This window comes from Triturus cristatus, chromosome 10 (assembly GCF_964204655.1).
Source record: "Triturus cristatus chromosome 10, aTriCri1.1, whole genome shotgun sequence".
NCBI classification, from domain to species: domain Eukaryota; kingdom Metazoa; phylum Chordata; class Amphibia; order Caudata; family Salamandridae; genus Triturus; species Triturus cristatus.
In genome coordinates this window covers 1240274123-1240294869 of record NC_140593.1, presented here as the reverse complement: position 1 = coordinate 1240294869, position 20747 = coordinate 1240274123, and the positions used below count along the sequence as shown (strand labels likewise).

At 56.7% G+C, this 20747-nt stretch overlaps 1 protein-coding gene across 1 annotated transcript in view; it reads left to right on the top strand.

Moving 5' to 3' along the window:
* Positions 1-20747, top strand: part of PRICKLE3 (prickle planar cell polarity protein 3) — a 217252-nt gene that overhangs the window by 156976 nt on the left and 39529 nt on the right. The gene's annotated exons all lie outside the window — the stretch shown is intronic.

Genomic DNA, 20747 nt, shown 5'->3' with positions numbered 1-20747 from the left:
AGACAAAGAGAGCTGGAAGAGAAAAAAATAACGCTCGAGCACGAGCGCCGACTGGCGGAAATAGAACTGCGCAAACAGAATAAGGAACTGGGGGTGCCTGAGCGACCACACACCCCGGGGCCTATTGAGAAAAAAGTTCACATCCCCAAGGATGTGGTCCGCGAGTATGTCCGAGAAGACGACATACAACAGTGGTTTAAAGCCTACGAGATCGTAATGACCTCCCACCGGATCGACCGGAGTGATTGGGGAGCCGGACTTTGGGGGAGATTCATCAACGAGGGTCGCGATGCCCTGCTGCAGCTCCCCGATCACCAAATGTCGTCCTACGACCATATGAAGGCGGCCCTCCTCACCCGCTACGGCCTCACGCCCGAGATGTACCGCCAGAGGTTCCGAGATTGCACCCGGATCCCAGGTACAACTTGGGTGGAATACGTGAACTATTTCAGCCGGGCCTTCGAGGGTTGGATCAAGGGAAATCAGGTCACCACCTACGAACAACTCTTCAACCTTATGGTATGGGAGCACCTGTCAAACAACTGTTTCGTCGAGCTCAGGCAGCACCTACTCGACAGCAAGCTGACTGACCCCCGGCAGCTCGCCGCCGAAGCTGACCGGTGGGAAAGCACCCGAGTGGGCCGGAAAGGGCCACCCGACCAGAACAGAAGCAACCAAGGTCAGCACCGTCCTCGGGGAGGAGGAGGGGGCCAGGGGCGAGGGAGAGACGCCTTACCAGCAACACCCGTGGCCAGCACCCCACCTCCGGCCGGCCGGGGCAACCCCCCATCGCGGCCTGGGTACCGAGCCAACGTCACGTGCCACCGGTGCCAGCGACTAGGCCACTACGCCAACGATCCGAACTGCCCGCTAAACCAACCACCCAAGCCCCGCCAGGTAGCTGCCGCTGCCCTGGGGGAAGAGCAATCATCGGAGGGACCCGAGGAGTATGAGCCGGACCAGCAAGGGTGGGAACCGGCCGCCATGGTCCTGGCATGCTTAGGGGGAAGGGACATGGTTCCGCGGGCTCCCCTACCCGCCAACACCAGAAAATACGGTCAGTGGGTGACCATTAATGGACAGAGAGCCGAGGCCTTGCGTGACACCGGCGCCAGCGTGACGGCCGTCCGCTGTCACCTGGTGAAGCCCGAGCAGATCCTGCCGAACATTCTCTGCCCCGTCCGCTCGGCAGATAACTCTGAGAGCATGTGCAAGATGGCCTGCGTCCCGTTTGAATGGGGAGGGGTCTCCGGCCTACTGAAGGTGACGGTCCGGGACGATGCTCCCGTGGACTGCCTCCTGGGGAATGACCTCGAGAGTTCCCCGTGGGCCACCGTCGAGAGAAGAGAGCACTTGGGGATGCTGGGCCTCCCGGACTGGGCCTGCATAACCACCCGATCCATGGCCGCCCGTGCCGCCCCCCGGTCGGAAGAAACCGAATGGCCAGCACCTCCGCCCCCGGTTGCCCCCGTAGAGGACAACGGCGAGTCCGACCTCCCGGACCCGACTACCGAAGAAGACGCGCAACACCAGGACCTTCCGGATCTGGCTCAGTGGCGGCAAGAAGGGGGGCCCACCCAAGAACAGTTCCGCCAGGAACAAAAGACCTGTCCCTCCCTCGAGGGACTCCGCCAACAAGCCAGCACCCAAACCGCCGGGGACACCACCGGAACCCACTGGGTCTACTGGGATAACGACCTGCTCTACAGCGAGCAAAGAATCGCCGAGCTGGGGGCCGGTCGAGTTCTGGTGGTACCTCTCCGCTTCAGAGACTTTCTGCTCAACTTAGCCCACGATGTCCCCCTGGCTGGACACCTGGGCCAGGACAAAACGTACAGTCGCCTGGTGACCCATTTTTTTTGGCCGAAAATGAGGAATGACGTCCTGAACCACTGCCGATCGTGTCCCACATGCCAAGCCAGCGGGAAGAGTGGCCGGAAGCTGAAGGCCCCTCTACAACCCTTCCCGGTGGTCACCACCCCGTTCGAGAGGGTGGGGATAGACATTGTGGGACCTCTGGACCCCCGCACGGCACAAGGACACAGGTTCATCTTGGTACTAGTGGACCATGCCACCCGCTACCCCGAGGCGGTGCCCCTACGGACAGTGACCGCTCCAGTGGTTGGCCGGGCCCTGATGGGGATCTTCTCCCGGGTAGGCTTCCCCCGAGAAGTCGTCAGCGACCGAGGCACGAATTTCATATCCAAATACATGAAGTCCCTCTGGCAACAATGCGGGGTCACCTACAGATTCACGACCCCCTATCACCCCCAAGGGAACGGACTAGTGGAGCGTTTTAACCGCACTCTCAAAGGGATGATTGGGATTGGAAGAACCAATCCGTCGCCAGTGGGATGTACTGCTCCCGTGCCTCCTCTTCGCCTACCGGGAAGTTCCCCAGAAGTCCCTCGGTTTTAGCCCCTTTGAACTCCTATACGGACACCCTGTGCGAGGGCCCCTCAGCCTAGTCAAGGAAGGTTGGGAGATGGCCCCCCTAACGACCCCTCCAGACGTCTTCAAATACATCCTGGCCTTACGAAACCAGACCCGGCGCTTCAGGGAGATGGCCAAAGCGAACCTCGAGGCCAGCCAGGAGGACATGAAGAGGTGGTATGACCACAATGCCTCCTCCGTTGAATTCGAGCCTGGGCAGCAAGTATGGGTGATGTCCCCCACCGAACCATGTGCCCTGCAAGATAAGTGGACGGGGCCCTTCAAAGTGGTCGAGCGCAAAAGCCCCGTCACTTACCTCATCGACATGGGGTCCTCCCGGAACCCCCTTCGGGTCCTCCACACCAACCGGCTCAAACCGCACTTTGTGCGCTCCGAACTAAGCCTCTTGATGGCTACAGACAGTGGCACAGAAGAAGACTCCGAGCCCCTCCCGGATCTCCTGAAGACTCAGGAGAAGGACGGCTCCGTGGACGGGGTCCGGCTCTCTGACGCCCTCACTTCGGAGCAACGCCAGGACTGCCAGAACCTCCTGCTGCAGTTCGCTGCCCTGTTCTCCCTCACCCCCGGGGTCACCCCCTGGTGTTTGCACGACGTGGACACCGGGGACAGTCCCCCTGTCCGGCACCGGGCCTACCGCGTACCAGATCGGGTACGGGCCTGCATACAGGAGGAAGTGGCCAAGATGCTCACGATCGGGGTCATCGAGCCCTCGGACAGTGCCTGGGCCAGTCCGGTCGTATTAGTTCCCAAGGCCGCTGCCCCCGGCTCCGCCCCTGAACTGAGATTCTGCGTCGACTACCGGGGCTTGAACGCTGTCACCCGGACCGACGCTCATCCCATCCCTCGAGCAGACGAGCTGATCGACCGGCTGGGGGCCGCCCGCTACCTTAGTATCTTCGACCTAACGGCGGGCTACTGGCAGATCGGCCTCACACCCAGGGCTCAGGAACGGTCAGCCTTCTCCACCCCCGATGGCCACTATCAATTTAAGGTCATGCCCTTTGGCATGAAGAATGCCCCCGCCACGTTCCAACGCCTTGTGAACCAGGTCTTGGCAGGGCTGGAAGAATTCAGCGCTGCCTACCTGGACGATATCGCTGTATACAGCCGCCACTGGTCCGACCACCTCCGTCACCTCCAAGAGGTCCTACAAGCCCTCCAGCGGGCTGGCCTCACCATTAAGGCCGGCAAGTGCCAGATTGGCCAAGGGTCTGTGACCTACCTTGGGCACCAAGTGGGGAGCGGGCTGGTGGCCCCACTACAACTTAAGATTGCTGCCATCCAGTCCTGGCAGCCCCCCGTCACCCAGACCGAGGTCCGAGCCTTCTTGGGGCTCACCGGCTACTACCGGCGGTTCGTGAAGGACTACGGCAGCATCGTGGGGCCCCTCACGGGTCTCACATCCAAGAACCAGCCGAAGCGGGTCAACTGGACTCCTGATTGTCAAGCGGCCTTCGAGGAGCTGAAGGCCGCCCTGTGCACCGCCCCGGTGCTCCAGGCCCCCGATTACAGTCGGGAATTTGTGGTGCAGACCGACGCCTCCGACCACGGCATCGGGGCCGTCCTCTCTCAGTTGAACCCCGAAGGTCATGACCAGCCGGTGGCCTTCATCAGTCGACGCCTCCTGGCCCGAGAACAGCGTTGGAGCACCATCGAGAGGGAGGCATTTGCAGTAGTGTGGGCCCTCAAAAAGCTCCGACCCTATCTCTTCGGTACCCACTTCCGGGTACAAACCGACCATCGACCCCTGCAATGGCTGATGCAGATGCGGGGGGAGAACCCAAAACTCTTGCGCTGGTCCCTTTCCCTGCAGGGAATGGACTTCACCGTGGAGCACCGACCAGGCCAAGACCACGCCAACGCAGATGGCCTGTCCCGCTTTTTCCGCCTCGACGAAGAGAGTCCCCAAGGAGATGGGTGACTCTCCCCGCCTTCAGCTGGGGGGGACGCATGTTGGACAGGCCTCACAGACGGCTTGCTCCCTCCCCGCTCGACAGGGCCCGAACTCCGGCCCACCTGGCATATCCCCGCAACAAGCACCTGTACTCCGTCTCCCGACGGACCCTCTGCCCTCGGACCCCTACTCATCACGGGGTCCAGCCCCACCGGCTTTCCCGGCAGGGTCAAGCCGCCATCTTGGGCCCTGCACCACGCGGCCGCCTGGCCTCCCCTCGACCCTAACCCCGGGCCTGGCCGGCCCCGACATCCCGGCACCACCATCCACCCAGGAGGTGAGCGGACCACTTGGCAGGTCAATGGGAGAACGAAGTGTCAAGGGCTCTCCCCCGCCAGGTGCCGATCGCCTCCAGCTCCCCCAGGCGCTGGCTCCACCCCCTGCTGGGTGTCTGGACACCTTCATCCCGGACCCTCCGACCTCCAAGTGCGAGGGTCCGGACATCAAAGGGCACCAGCCCTATAACTGAGGCAGCTCCGGAGCAGGAAGGCAGTTGTATCCTGGAGTCGAGAGACACCGAGTGAACTCAACCCTGACGGTCTACTGGCGCTGCCGTAGCCCGCTCTTGTGACCCATCGTCCTGCCTGCTGGCGCTGCCGCGGCCTTCTGCAACCTTCATCTTCCTGGGACCTGCTGGCGCTGCCGCGGCCCGTTGTAACGACCATCCTCACCGGGACCTGCTGGCACTGCCGCGGCCTTCTGCAACAGTCATCTTCCTGGGACCTGCTGGCGCTGCCGCGGCCCGTTGTAACGACCATCCTCACCGGGACCTGCTGGCGCTGCCGCGGACCGTATATCTTCCGGGGACCTGCTGGCGCTGCCGCGGCCCGTTGTATCGACCATCCACACCGGGACCTGCTGGCGCTGCCGCGGCCCATACCACCTAACCACCAAGCTCGAGGATTGTGAGCTCATCATCATCTCGTCCGAACTACCTGATTGGTAACTAGACTGTCCCGCTACCCCCTTCCCTACCTTGCGAGACTCTAATCGAGGGGACCTCTGAGTCCAGACCTCCTTGTACCATTTAACCGTACCTTAAATAAGTGCTTATAAAGAACACTGAACCTTATCCGTGTGTGATCTCTGTCTGTGGGGGGGAAGTTACTTGTCTGTACGATCGCTGGAGACGGCTCTCCCCGGAGACCTCTCCTCCTGACCCCGGCCGACCCTCCCGGTCCATCTACCTTTTCTAACAGGCGGGATTTCCTGCCGCTCGTTTCTTTGGTCCTTTCAGGTGGGTCTGGGAGGGACCCCAGACGCTCGGCAGGCGAGGCGCCTGCTCCCCAGGGGCCTGGTGGCCGATCGAGTCCTCCCGGGGGAAGGCGACCCGAGGTGTGACTGGGCTGGCGCCTCTGGGTCTGGCTCGGGGGTTCCCGCTCCCTCGGTCGGACATGCGTGGTAGGGTGTCGAGTCTGTCGGGGGCTCGGGCCGGCCCTCGGGTCTGTGTGGTTGGGGCGGCCGGAGTCGTAGATGCCGTGTCTTGGGGGTGGTTGTAGGTCGGCTGGATGATCGGGAGGGCGTACGCCGTGAGGCCGGTCTCACACGCGTCCCCCCCAGCTGAAAGGCGAGGAGAACTACCCATCCACTGGGGGGTTCTCCTCGCTGAAGCGGAAGAACCGGGACAGGCCGTTGGCGTTGGCATGATCCGCCCCGGGGCGATGCTCGACAGTGAAGTCCATCCCTTGGAGGGAGATTGACCATCGTAATAGCTTGGGGTTTTCTCCCCTCATCTGCATCAGCCACCGCAAGGGCCGGTGGTCCGTCTGCACTCGGAAGTGGGTTCCGAACAAGTAGGGCCGTAGTTTCTTGAGGGCCCAGACTACGGCGAAGGTCTCTCGTTCTATGGTACTCCAACGCTGTTCTCGAGGCAGCAGCCTTCGGCTGATGAAGTCTATGGGTTGATCTACGCCCTGGTCGTTGAACTGCGAGAGGACGGCTCCGATGCCGTGTTCGGATGCGTCGGTCTGGACCACAAACTCTTGGGAGTAGTCGGGGGCCTTGAGTACTGGGGCGGTGCAAATGGCGGTTTTCAAGGCGTCGAACGCCTGCTGGCACGGGGGGGTCCACTGCACCTTCTTCGGGAGCTTTTTGGAGGTCAACTCCGTGAGAGGCCCTGCGAGGCTACCATAGTTTTTAATGAACCTCCGGTAGTATCCTGTGAGACCCAGGAAGGCCCGGACTTCCGTCTGAGTGGTGGGGGGCTCCCAGGACTTGATGGCATCGATCTTTGGTTGGAGGGGGGCGACCTGCCCGCTGCCCACCTGATGCCCCAGGTAGACCACGGAGCCTTGCCCGAGCTGGCATTTGCTGGCCTTTACTGTTAGACCGGCTTGGCGCAGGGCCAGCAGTACTTGCCAGAGGTGCTGGAGATGCTCGTGCCATTGAGAGCTGAATACGGCTATGTCGTCAAGGTACGCTGCGCTGAACTCCTCGAGTCCGGCCAGGACCTTGTTTACCAACCGCTGGAAGGTGGCGGAGCGTTTTTCATCCCGAATGGCATGACCCTGAAGCGGTAGTGTCCATCGGGTGTGGAGAAGGCGGAGCGTTCCTTTGCTCCCTCCGTGAGCGCAATCTGCCAGTAGCCACAGGTCAGGTCGAAGGTGCTGAGGAAACGAGCGGCCCCCAGGCGGTCGATGAGCTCGTCGGCGTGGGGGATAGGATGAGCGTCCGCTCGGGTGACCGCATTGAGCCCCCGGTAGTCCACACAGAATCTTAGTTCGGGGGCGACCCCCGGGGCGGCCGCTTTCGGGACCAGGACTACCGGGCTGGCCCAGGGGCTATCGGAGGGTTCGATCACTCCAAGGGTTAACATCTTCTGTACTTCGGTCTTGATGCAGGTGCGGACCCGGTCAGGCACCCGGTAGGCTCGGTGTCTCACAGGTGGGCTGTCGCCGGTGTCCACGTCGTGGACACACCAGTCGGTGACTCTTGGGATGAGGGAGAAGAGGTCCGCGAATTGTCTGAGCAGCTGGTGACAGTCGTCGGACTGTTGGGGAGTGAGGGTGGTCGACAGTTTCACTCCCTCCACGGAACCATCCAGTTCTTTAGCGCACAGGGGGTCGGGCAGGGGTTCAGTGTCTTCTTCCGCCCCATCATCGGTGGCCAGTAGCAAACTCAACTCCGTTCTCACAAAGTGGGGCTTGAGACGGTTCACGTGGAGAACCCGGAGGGGGTTCCGTGGGGACTGTACATCGATCAGGTACGTGACCTGACTCTTTCGCTCGATCACCTTGAAGGGGCCAGTCCATTTGTCCTGTAGGGCGCAGGGTTTCACCGGGGCCATGACCCAAACCTGCTGGCCCGGCTGGAACTCGACCAGGGTTGCGTTCTGGTCATACCAGCGCTTCATTTCTTCTTGGCTGGCCTCGAGGTTAGCCTCCGCGAGTTCTCTGAACTTCCGGGTCTGGTTGCGGAGCGCCAGGATGTAGCGGAACACATCAGGGGGGGTCCCCCGGGGGCTTGTCTCCCAGCCATCCTTGACCAGGCTCAGGGGCCCCCGGACGGGGTGTCCGTATAGTAGTTCGAATGGGCTGAACCCCAGGGACTTTTGGGGAACTTCCCGGTATGCGAACAGGAGGCAAGGGAGGAGGACGTCCCATCTTCGGCGCAGGGGCTCCTCGAGTCCCAGGATCATCCCCTTCAGGGTTCGGTTGAAGCGCTCCACCAGGCCGTTGCCCTGGGGGTGGTAGGGGGTCGTGAACTTGTATGTTACTCCGCACTGCTGCCACAGGGACTTCATGTAGCGGGATATGAAGTTCGTGCCGCGATCACTCACAACCTCGCGAGGGAATCCGACACGGGAGAAGATCCCCATGAGAGCCCGGCCCACCACGGGAGCCGTCACGGTGCGGAGGGGAATGGCCTCGGGGTAGCGGGTGGCATGGTCCACCAGGACGAGGATGAATCTGTGGCCCTGGGCAGTCTTCGGATCCAAGGGTCCCACGATGTCGATGCCGACCCGCTCAAACGGGGTACTCACAACGGGAAAGGGTTGTAATGGAGCCTTGCGCTTTCCGCCACTTTTCCCACTGCCCTGGCACGTGAGGCAGGATTTACAGTGGACTTCGACATTTGCTCGCATCTTGGGCCAATAGAAGTGGGTAACTAATCGCTGATATGTTTTGTCTTGGCCTAAGTGTCCTGCCAAGGGTACATCGTGGGCCAGGCCCAGGAGGAGGCTTCGGAAGCGCAGGGGTACTACCAGTACTCGGGCTGCGCCTAGCTCGGCTGACTTTTGTTCGCTGTATAGGAGGCCATTGTCCCAATAGACCCAGTGGTTTCCGGTCCGGTCACCGGTGGTCTGTGCTTCGGCTTGTTGTCGGAGTCCCACGAGGGAAGGGCAGGTGGCCTGTTCCTGGCAGAACTCTTCCCGGGAGGGACCTCCCTCACAGCGCCACTGGGCCATCTCGGGCAGTTCTCCGAGCTCAGTCAGGGCCTCAGGGGCAGAAGATTCCGGCCCTTCTTCCGGGTTAACGTCTTCTTCTCCTTCCGAAGGAGGGTTGTCTGTTTCTGGTAGGGTGTCCTGATTCTCGGGGACCGTGTTCGGTGGGAGGGCCTCCCCGCCCTCGGAGAGGGGCAACCGCGCGGTCATGGAGCGCGTGGTGGCGCAGACCCATTCGGGTAGGCCCATCATCTCGAGATGGGCTCTTCGTTCCACCTGCCCCCACGGAGAACTCTCAAGGTCATTGCCCAGGAGGCAGTCTACGGGCTGTGATGTTCGGACGGCTACCTTCAATTCTCCGGAGACTCCTCCCCACTCGAAAGGCACCAGAGCCATCTGGCAGAGGCTCTCGGAATTGTCGGAGGATATGACCGGACAGAGGGCACCGGGTAGGATCTGGTCTTCAGAGATTAGGTTGCGGTGGACTGCGGTGACACTTGCCCCGGTATCGCGGAGGCCCTCGACTCGGTGGCCGTTGATGGTCACCTGCTGTCGGTGGTACTTCGTGTTGGCGGGCAAGGGTGTCCCGGGAACCATTTCTCGATCACCAAGGGAGACCAGGGCCATGGCAGCTGGTTCCCACTCTTTGGAGTCCTCTATCTCTTCCCCTAGGGCCACGGAGGCCATCTGCCGGGCCGGGGGGTTGGTCGTTGCGGTTCGTTGATACTGGGGACACTGGGGGTCATTGGCGTAGTGTCCGGGCTGTTGGCAGCGGAAGCAGGTGATCCTGGTTCGTGGCCCTAGCCTCCCCAGGGCTCCGGTGCTGGCTGGGGACGGGGCTGGACCTGCCGCTGGTGGGCTGCTGGAAGGGCTGTGCGGGGGCCCCCCTGGGAAGTCTCTCGGTCGGCCGTGGTTTCCTCCGCCCCTCTGGCGGGGGGTCCTTGACTGTGGCGACCGTAGTCTCCCACGGGGCCTCGGGTGGCCCGGGTGTTCACCCAACGGTCAGCCTCGGCGGCCAGCTTTCGAGGGTCGGTGAGTTTACTGTCCAGGAGATGTTGGCGCAGTTCTACAAAGCAATTGGCCGCTAAATGTTCCCAGGCGAACAGGTCAAACAGCTCCTCGAAGGTGGAGACCTTGCTGCCCTTGATCCACCCGTCCAAGGCCCGGCTGTAAAAGTTCACGTATTCTACCCATGTGGTGCCCGGTATCTTTTTGCAATCTCGGAACCGTTGCCGGTACATCTCGGGGGTGAGTCCGTACCGGCCCACGAGGGCTTCTTTCATGTGGCTATAGGAGTTCATGACCGTGGAGGGCAGATCCAGCAGGGTATCTCTTCCTTCGCTTAAGAACCGGCCCCATAGCCCAGCCCCCCAATCCTTCTGTGGGACTCGGTGAGAGGTCATGGCGACTTCGTAGGCCTTAAACCACTGCTGGATATCGTCATTTTTGTAATACTCCTTTACCACATCCTTGGGGATGTGGACCTTGGCCTCCACGGAGGGAGCGGATGGTAGATTCCCGGAAGGTCGTGACTCTTCGCTTTTAGCCCTCAACTCGATCTCTTTCAGGCTGCGTTCATGTTCCAGCTGGAGTTTTTTTTCGTTGTGCTCTCTTTGGCGTCTCTTTTCCTCGAGTTCCCCTTGTAGCCGTAGCTGCTCGACGGCTAACTTTTTCTCGGCCAGTTTTATTTCTCCCTCGATTTTCAGCTTGGCCAGTTCAAGTTCGTGGTTGCGGCCTCTCTCTCGGTCTGCTAGTTCCTCGGGGGACAGGTTCCCCTCTGGCCCGATGTTTCTCACCGGAATGCTTTGTGGTTCATGGGCGGAGTCTCCTTCCGTTTGGGTAGGGGGCGCCCCTGTCTCGACCCAGGTCTTCAATACTTTCTGGAAGTCTTCCTTTGTGCTTAATCCGGTGGTAGCGATTCCAAGGTCTTTGCAAAATTGTTTTAATTCTCTATGCGTATAATAGTCCAATTGATCCTCTCGGAACGTCGAGTTCATTTCGGTACCTGCGGCACCCAGGGAAGTTTCTCCTTCCATCTCTGTTTGGTAGTGCGTCAGTCGTTCACTGCACGCTCTCTTTCGGTGTCGGCTCGGATCCCACCGCTGCCACCAAATGTTGGAAAGGCGTTCGCCGGAGGGGGTTTCGATACACGTCTTGCCCACCCCTTTGACCCACCTCTCCCAAGTAGGCCGAACCAGGCGCGCACACCCTGAGCTTACACTACAAACAGAGTGACACCACACGTATTCTTTGTAGGACGATAGGTTCTTTTATCGAAGGTTTCAAGGGATCTTTATGATCCAAGGTTTAAGTAGTACATCAGCGGCACAAGAGATTACCAATCGGTGGTAGGGGAATGGGGGTAGCGGGACAGTCTGTGAAGGTAGTGTCTCTGCAAAGTACCCTGCGGATAGCTCACAATCCTCGAGCTGGCGGGTGTTGTTTCTCCGGGCGATCTCTTGCCAATTCGTCCTCGAGGGGAGAGCCGCGAGTCACTCAGCAGGCACAGGTGGTTCGGAGTTCGGGAGCCGCGATCTCGTCAGCAGGGCTCAGATGGTTCAATGGCTGGGGGCCGCGAGTCACTCAGCAGGCCCAGGTGGTTCGGAGTTCGGGAGCCGCGATCTCATCAGCAGGGCTCAGAGGGTTCAATGGCTGGGGGCCGCGAGTCACTCAGCAGGCCCAGGTGGTTCAGAGTTCGGGAGCCGCGATCTCGTCAGCAGGGCTCAGATAGTTCAATGGCTGGGGGCCGCGAGTCACTCAGCAGGCCCAGGTGGTTCGGTATTCGGGAGCCGCGACAGCGTCAGCAGGCTTCGATGGTTCCAGGTCTTCTCTCCCATTCGTTCATCCGGCACCCCTTATTATACTCCCCCGGCCCTTTGAAGTCCGGAGTCCTCGCAGAGAGGGGCCTTGGGTGACTGAGGGGGTTCGGCGGGATTTCCTGCCGCTCGTTTCTTTGGTCCTTTCAGGTGGGTCTGGGAGGGACCCCAGACGCTCGGCAGGCGAGGCGCCTGCTCCCCAGGGGCCTGGTGGCTGATCGAGTCCTCCTGGGGGAAGGCGACCCGAGGTGTGACTGGGCTGGCGCCTCTGGGTCTGGCTCGGGGGTTCCCGCTCCCTCGGTCGGACATGCGTGGTAGGGTGTCGAGTCTGTCGGGGGCTCGGGCCGGCCCTCGGGTCTGTGTGGTTGGGGCGGCCGGAGTCGTAGATGCCGTGTCTTGGGGGTGGTTGTAGGTCGGCTGGATGATCGGGAGGGCCTACGCCGTGAGGCCGGTCTCACACCATGGATAGACTAAGGGTCACCCCCCCCACCCCGTGGATAGACTGAGGGTCACCCACCCCGCGGATAGACTGAGGGGTGCCACTCCTCTCCCCATGACTCTAGCGGTCACTGAGGCCTCTGACTGAGCACAAGGCTTCTCTGCGGATGTGAAGGCATGACTCTTTGAAATAATGCATCTGTGAATGAGGGTTTACACAATAGTCATGGAGGGGCCTTACAAGGGAGGAGGCAGAAGTGCAGGACTTCATGGAAAAAAAACACCATCAAAAGGGGAGAAATAATGCCCTGTGTCCCCCCTACACTCAAAACAGTCACTAACAAAACATGGCTGGGAGGAAGGATGCTGTGAGTGACTGACAGGACGCAGGCATTAAGTAAAAATGGAAGGGATTAGAGGTGCGCTGGGTGATTGACCGGGCGCAGGCCTCAGGTAACTATGGAAGGGTTTAGAGGTGCGCTGGGTGATTGACCGGACGCAGGCCTCAGGTAACTATGGAAGGGATTAGGGGTGCGCTGGGTGATTGACCGGACGCAGGCCTCAGGTAACTATGGAAGGGTTTAGAGGTGCGCTGGGTGATTGACCGGACGCAGGCCTCAGGTAACTATGGAAGGGTTTAGAGGTGCGCTGGGTGATTGACCGGACGCAGGCCTCAGGTAACTATGGAAGGGATTAGGGGTGCGCTGGGTGATTGACCGGACGCAGGCCTCAGGTAACTATGGAAGGGTTTAGAGGTGCGCTGGGTGATTGACCAGACGCAGGCCTCAGGTAACTATGGAAGGGATTAGGGGTGCGCTGGGTGATTGACCGGACGCAGGCCTCAGGTAACTATGGAAGGGTTTAGAGGTGTGCTGGGTGATTGACCGGACGCAGGCCTCAGGTAACTATGGAAGGGTTTAGAGGTGCGCTGGGTGATTGACCGGACACAGGCCTCAGGTAACTATGGAAGGGTTTAGAGGTGCGCTGGGTGATTGACCAGACGCAGGCCTCAGATAACAATGGAAGGGATTAGGGGTGCGCTGGGTGATTGAAAACTTACATGCCACAAACAAGGCTGGGATGAAGGATGCTTTCGGTGATTGGCAGGACACAGGCCTTATGTAAAACTGTCTATAAAGCCCCCCAGCTAGGACAGTCGCACCCGGTCAGTCTCTGGCCAGTCACCAAGGAGAGGTGACACTTCCCAGAAGGAGGAGGACACAATGGGATTTTGTTTGCCCACCCCCGCATACCCACACACAAGAACGGGAATGGGTGGACACTGGAGCTCCTTCGTTGGATTGCCTTCTACTCCCACTCAGTGACGCTAAGCCCAAGCGACGTAGATGCTCCACTGAACTCCAGCATCCTGACCCTAACTGGAGGCGACCTTAATGCCGAGCACCAGTGCTGGACTCTCAGACTGCAGCCAGCAAAGGACGCACTCTTCTCGCCCACTCAAGAAGGACGGACTTTGCAGTTGCTGACACAACTCACGAGCACTGCAGTTGCTGACCCAACTCACCAGCACTGTATTTACTGACCCAACTCACGAGCACTGTAGTTGCTGATCCAACTCACGAGCACTGTAGCTGCTGACCCAACTCACGAGCACTGTAGCTGCTGACCCAACTCACCAGCACTGTAGCTGCTGACCCAACTCACCAGCACTGTAGCTGCTGACCCAACTCACCAGCACTGTAGCTGCTGACCCAACTCACGAGCACTGCAGTTACTGACACAACTCACGAGCACTGCAGTTGCTGACCCAACTCACGAGCACTGCAGTTGCTGACCCAACTCACGAGCACTGCAGTTGCTGACCCAACTCACGAGCACTGCAGTTGCTGACCCAACTCACGAGCACTGCAGTTGCTGACCCAACTCACGAGCACTGCAGTTGCTGACCCAACTCACGAGCACTGCAGTTGCTGACCCAACTCACGAGCACTGCAGTTGCTGACCCAATTCACGAGCACTGCAGTTGCTGACCCAACTCACGAGCACTGCAGTTGCTGACCCAACTCACGAGCACTGCAGTTGCTGACCCAACTCACGAGCACTGCAGTTGCTGACCCAACTCACGAGCACTGCAGTTGCTGACCCAACTCACGAGCACTGCAGTTGCTGACCCAACTCACGAGCACTGCAGTTGCTGACCCAACTCACGAGCACTGCAGTTGCTGACCCAACTCACGAGCACTGCAGTTGCTGACCCAACTCACGAGCACTGCAGTTGCTGACCCAACTCACGAGCACTGCAGTTGCTGACCCAACTCAAGAGCACTGTAGTTGCTGACCCAACTCACGAGCACTGTAGTTGCTGACCCAACTCACGAGCACTGTAGCTGCTGACCCAACTCACGAGCACTGTAGTTGCGGACCCAACTCACGAGCACTGTAGTTGCTGACCCAACTCACGAGCACTGTAGCTGCTGACCCAACTCACGAGCACTGTAGCTGCTGACCCAACTCACGAGCACTGTAGTTGCGGACCCAACTCACCAGCACTGTAGTTGCTGACCCAACTCACCAGCACTGTAGCTGCTGACCCAACTCACCAGCACTGTAGCTGCTGACCCAACTCACCAGCACTGTAGCTGCTGACCCAACTCACGAGCACTGTAGCTGCTGACCCAACTCACGAGCACTGTAGTTGCTGACCCAACTCACGAGCACTGTAGTTGCTGACCCAACTCACGAGCACTGTAGTTGCTAACCCAACTCACTAGCACTGTAGTTGCTGACCCAACTCACAAGCACTGTAGCTGCTGACCCAACTCACAAGCAGGCTACCCTGGCACGGCAAGTTAGAAACCAGATGTCTTGGATAGCGTTCTCATGAAGAACCTCTCCCCATCTATGCAGCTTGAGACTTTTTAAATGTATGTTCGAGGCATATGAGCTGCAGATCACACACTTAGGATAGTAGATCGCCATCTGGTGTTGGGCTCGGATGCTTGCAGCTTGTTGTTGTCTTCGGAAGAAGTCTTTGGTCACGAGATAGGTGACTCCTCCCTTGGACTACAGTGCGCATGGGCATCAACTCCATCCTCACATTGTTTTTTTCCGCCACTGGTTTCGGATGTAACTTTTCCGCTCCGGCTGAAAACTTCTATTTAGAAGCTTTTCGAAGTGCAAAAACTCCTACAACGATACCGAAGCACCTTCACTCAACATCGATTTCATCGACTCGATTCCGGACGTCGACACGGGCTGCTGGACCTATCCACACCGTAAGGCCTATGGCTCATGGAAAGGACGCTGTTCAAAAAATGCCCCCAATGTGGAGCAAAATTTCCGCACAGTGACCACCACAAGGTCGGTAACCTGTGCCTATCACCGGAACACGACGAGTCCAGCTATCCAGCCTGCGCAGCATTTCGATCCAAAAAGACCATTCGAGATCGAAGGGCTCGACGCCACATCATGCAACAGAGACCAGCTCCGGAACCAGAATACATCTATTTGACGAGGGTCCAGATGTCCCGGAAGAGGATTCCGAGGATCTCCAAATCATCTTCGAGGCAGACGACTCCATTACTCCTGGGCAACGCGTGAGTACTACTGCCCCTGCCCCAACCCCTCCAAAACCTAAGGCATTGGTCAAGACTTTGCCTGCTGGCCTCAGTCGAGACCGAAAACATCCTTCAGAAGCCCCACCTCCGTGCTCGGCTCCGAAGAAACATAAGCCTTCCGGTAGCTCAGGCCCGAGCAAGCCGCATGTCATTGTTCCTTCGGCACCGAAAACACATGACCTCTCGGCACCGAAACCGGCTCCGGCGCCTTCGGCACCGAAAACATCGAGGCCCATAGATAAACCGGCACCGAAAGTTCCCAAGCCAAAAGACTCAACTTCGGCACCGAAACCTTCATCGGCACCAAAACCACCGGCTAAGGACTCAACACACCTCCTAAAGCCAAAAACTCTACCGATCAACCAAAACCGCGATCGGAACCGAAAAATCTGCGCCAAAGACTGTTCCCGAAGAACAAGAACTTTTCCATCCAGATCCATTGCAGAAAAAGATCTATATTAATCCAAAAACTGGACATGTCACCATGGTGCCATGTAAGAAACGAAAACTGGACACACCTGCCCCAGTTCCTATCAACAAAAAAAGGACTCTGCAACATCACCTATTATTCCTTCCTCTCCCATACGACCTTCTACCCCACCCCCTCTGCCTACACTACCCTTACCTCTCCCCTCTCCATCAAATACACCACCTCCACAGGATTATTATGATGACCTAGGGGGAGGGGGTGATCCTAATGATCCATTCACAGGTCCAGATGCCGTACCACTGGATGATTGGGCATACCCTCTACCAGATATACCTGACCCTACACCATATCCCTCCAAACCATCACCTCCAGATGACCACCTGGGGTTTGGACAATTATTAAATAGGGCAGCACTTTACCATGGCATCACCATGCACTCTGACACACCCGGGGAAGACTTTCGAACAGTCACAACAGTCTGTACAGATTGTACCCATGATTAAAGGGGTCATAAAACACGCCACAGAGGTATTTAAAGACCCCGTCCGTGCCAGGGTGCTTAACCCAGGAATAAAAAAAAATATATAGACCTGCCCCAGAAGATCCTGGTTACATCAAAGGACAGCCCCCTCTGGATTCTTTGGTCGTTTCCAATGCAAGGATACGCGCAAACTCCCAAACCACGGGAGATACACCACCCCTGACAAAGAATCCAAACTATTAGAAGCTTCTGGCAAACGAGTAGCAGCACAAGCCGCTAACCATTGGCGTATTGCCAACACCCAGGCCCTACTAGCACGCTATGATAGGGCTCACTACGACCAGCTGGAAAATCTACTACAACATCTACCAGACCAATATAAGACCCAGGCAAATGACCTTATTCAGGAAGGTAAACTTATTTCGAATGCGTCAATTAAATGTGCGCTTGACGCAGCAGACACCGCCTCTAGAGCAATAAACACAAGCGTGCTCCTTAGACGCCATGCCTGGCTACGCATTTCAGGCTTTAAGCCAGAGGTACAAACTACCATACTTAGCCAACCATTTAACCAAGAACAACTATTTGGGCCAGCAGTAGACACTGCACTTGAAAAGATGAAAAAAGACACCAAGACCGCTAAGTCCATGGGAGCATTACAGTCTCCACAACCACGTGGCTCCTTTCGACGCTCCTTCTACAGAGCAGCCTCCAAGAATATGGGAGCAGACACCTCCTCTACGTTCAAACCCTCTACACAAACATCCCCCAATAGAGGATATTTTAGAGGAGGATATAGAGGAAACCACAACAAGGGACGAGGTCGAGGCAATGCCAACACCCGTACCTCCCCTGCCACAAAACAGTGACTTTCCTCCACTCCCCCCAGACCATTCCACTCCGGTCGGGGAAAGACTCAAACAGTTCCTACCTGTCTGGAACTCCATCACAACAGACAAGTGGGTAAGACAAATTATCCAGTATGGTTACTGCCTGGAACTCACCACTACCCCCCCCCCCCACACATACCACCCAAGCAGCGTTCCACGTCACCAGACCATCTTACACTCCTCAAACAAGAGGTTCTCTCATTGCTTCAAAGTTCCATTACAACATCAGAATACAGGGGTATACTCACTGTACTTCCTAATCCCCAAAAAGGACGGGACTCTAAGACCAATCCTGGACCTCAGACCCCTAAGTCTGTACATAAACTCAGATCATTTCCATATGATCACTCTTCAACAAGTGCTCCCACTACTGCAACAAGGCGATTTCCTTGCCACACTAGATCTCAAGGACGCTTATTTCCACATTCCCATACATCCTGCTCACAGGAAGTACCTAAGGTTTGTGGTGGACTGACAACACTGTCAGTTTACAGTCCTTCCATTCGGAGTAACAACTGCGCCCAGAGTATTCACCAAATGTCTAGTAGTAGTAGCAGCACATCTCAGAAGACAACAAATTCACGTCCTGCCGTATCTAGACGACTGGCGAATAAAAGCCAAGTCATTCAACAAATGTGTTCTACACACTCACCAAACTATCCAACTCTTACACAACTTGGGATTCACAATAAACTATCCCAAATCTCATCTCCAACCCTCCCACATATATCAATATCTGGGAGCCACCATAAACACCTCCAAAGTCCTAGCATATCCCAGCCCAGCCAAGATAGCTAATATACAAGCTCTAATCGCAAAATTTCAAGCCCAACACTCTCTTCCAGCAAGAGTGTTCATGCAACTGATAGGCATGATGGCGTCATGCATCTTCATTGTGCCTTATGCACGACTTCAAATGCGTCCCTTGCAAGAATGTCTAGCACGTCAGTGGAACCAGGCTCAAGGACAACTAACAGATCTGGTGTTGGTGGACAGACGCTCACATCGCTCTCTAAACTGGTGGAACACTATAAACCTGTATAAAGGGCGACCGTTCCTAGAGCCTCTTCCACAAATAGTGCTGACAACCGACGCATCTCACAGGATGGGGAGCCCATCTCCTAGGACACACCACTCAGGGCACATGGACCACTCAACAGAAAGTGCTCCATATCAATTACCTGGAGCTGCTAGCAGTGTTCCTAGCAATAGAATCCTTCCAACTACATGTACAGAACAAAACTGTCCTCATCCGGACAGACAACATGACAGCCATGTATTACATACAAAAACAAGGAGGCACACATTCTCTCCAGCTGTCCCATCTTGCACAGAACATTTGGAGATGGGCCATTCCCCAGAACATACACCTTCTTGCAGAACACCTTCCAGGGGTTCACAATCAAATTGCCGATCTGTTGAGTCGACAAAATCAACAGATCCACCAATGGGAATTACATCCACAAGTCCTACTGCCCTTTTTCCAACAATGGGGCCAACCAGACATAGATCTGTTCGCCACACACGAAAACGCAAAATGCCCAACCTTCGCTGCCAGATTTCCCCACCCGGAGTCGAAGGGCAATGCGATATGGATTAACTGGTCAGGCAGATTTGCATACGCTTTTCCGCCTCTCCCACTCATTCCATTCGTGGTACGCAAGCTCAGGCAACAGTCTCTCAAACTGAGCCTAGTAGCTCCCACATGGGCACGCAAGCCGTGGTTCCCAACACTACTGGAACTCTCGCTAGTTCCACACCAAAAACTGCGCCTCTCCCCGTCCTTATTAACCCAGAACCATGGAGAAATCAGACGCCCAGGTCCAGGTCAACTGAATCGCGCGATCTGGCTCCTGAAGTCCTAGAGTTCGGTTACCTAAACCTTCCACCAGACTGCATGAATATTATAAAGGAGGCCTGAAGACCTACCACTAGAGCCTGCTATGCTGCAAAATGGAAACGATTTGCCATTTACTGCACTAACCATCATATAAACCCGTTGGACGCATCCATCCAAGACATCATTTGCTACTTACTACACTTGCAAAGATGTAATTTGGCATACTCATCCTTGCGTCTCCACATAGCAGCATTAGCAGCCTACTTACAAAATCGACAACACTTGTCACTCTTTAGAGTACCTGCGATCAAATCCTTCATGGAAGGCCTGAAAAGGATTATTCCTCCCAGATTACCACCCTCGCCAGTGTGGAATCTAAACATTGTTCTTACAAGGCTCATGGGACCCCCATTTGAACCTCTGCATAAATGCGAACTACAGTTCCTCACATGGAAAGTGGCTTTCCTTATAGCTATCACATCCCAGAGAAGGGTAAGTTTGATCCAGGCTTTAACTATACAAGAACCATTCTTACAATTACACCTTAACAAAGTGGTTCTTAGAACAAATCTGAAATTCCTTCCAAAAGTCATTTCTCCGTTCCATCTTAACCAATCAGTAGAGCTACCAGTGTTCTTCCCAAATCCGGACTCGGTAGCTGAAAGAGCTCTTCATACCTGAGACGTTAAAAGAGCCCTGCTTTATTACATTGACCGAACCAAATCATTCCGCAAAACAATTGTTTGTTGCTTTCTCTCCACCACATAGAGGCAACCCCATTTCCAAATCAGGGATAGCCAAGTGGATAGTTAAATGTATCCAAATATGTTACCACAAGGCTAAACGCACACTAACGGTTCCCCCTAGAGCGCATTCCACACGCAAAATAGGGGCTTCCATGGCATTCTTAGGAAACATTCCCTTAGCAGATATTTGTAAGGCAGCCACATGGTCTACAACCCACACCTTCACTAAACACTATTGTGTCGATGTGCAAGCAAAGCAACAAGATTCTGTGGGTCAGGCTGTCCTTAAAACCTTATTCCAAACTGCTGCAACTGATACAGGTGACCACCGCTAGGGGAGACACTGCTATATAGTCTATCCTAAGTGTGTGATCTGCAGCTCATATGCCTCGAACGGAATATGCTACTTACCAGTATGCATCTGTTCTTGACATGTATTGCTGCAGAGCCACACACGCCCACCCACCTCCCCGGGACCTGTATCTGTTCCAGCATAGTCTTACATGGACATCTCTCTCTCTTTTTACAAACTCCATCATTTCCCATCATGGCGAAAAACAATCTGAGGATGGAGTGGATGCCCATGCGCACTGTAGTCCAAGGGAGGAGTCACCTATCTCGTGACCAAAGCCTTCTTCCGAAGACAACAACAACCTGCAAGCATCCGAGCCCAACACCAGATGGCGATCTACTATCCTAAGTGTGTGGCTCTGCAGCTCTACATGCCAAGAACAGA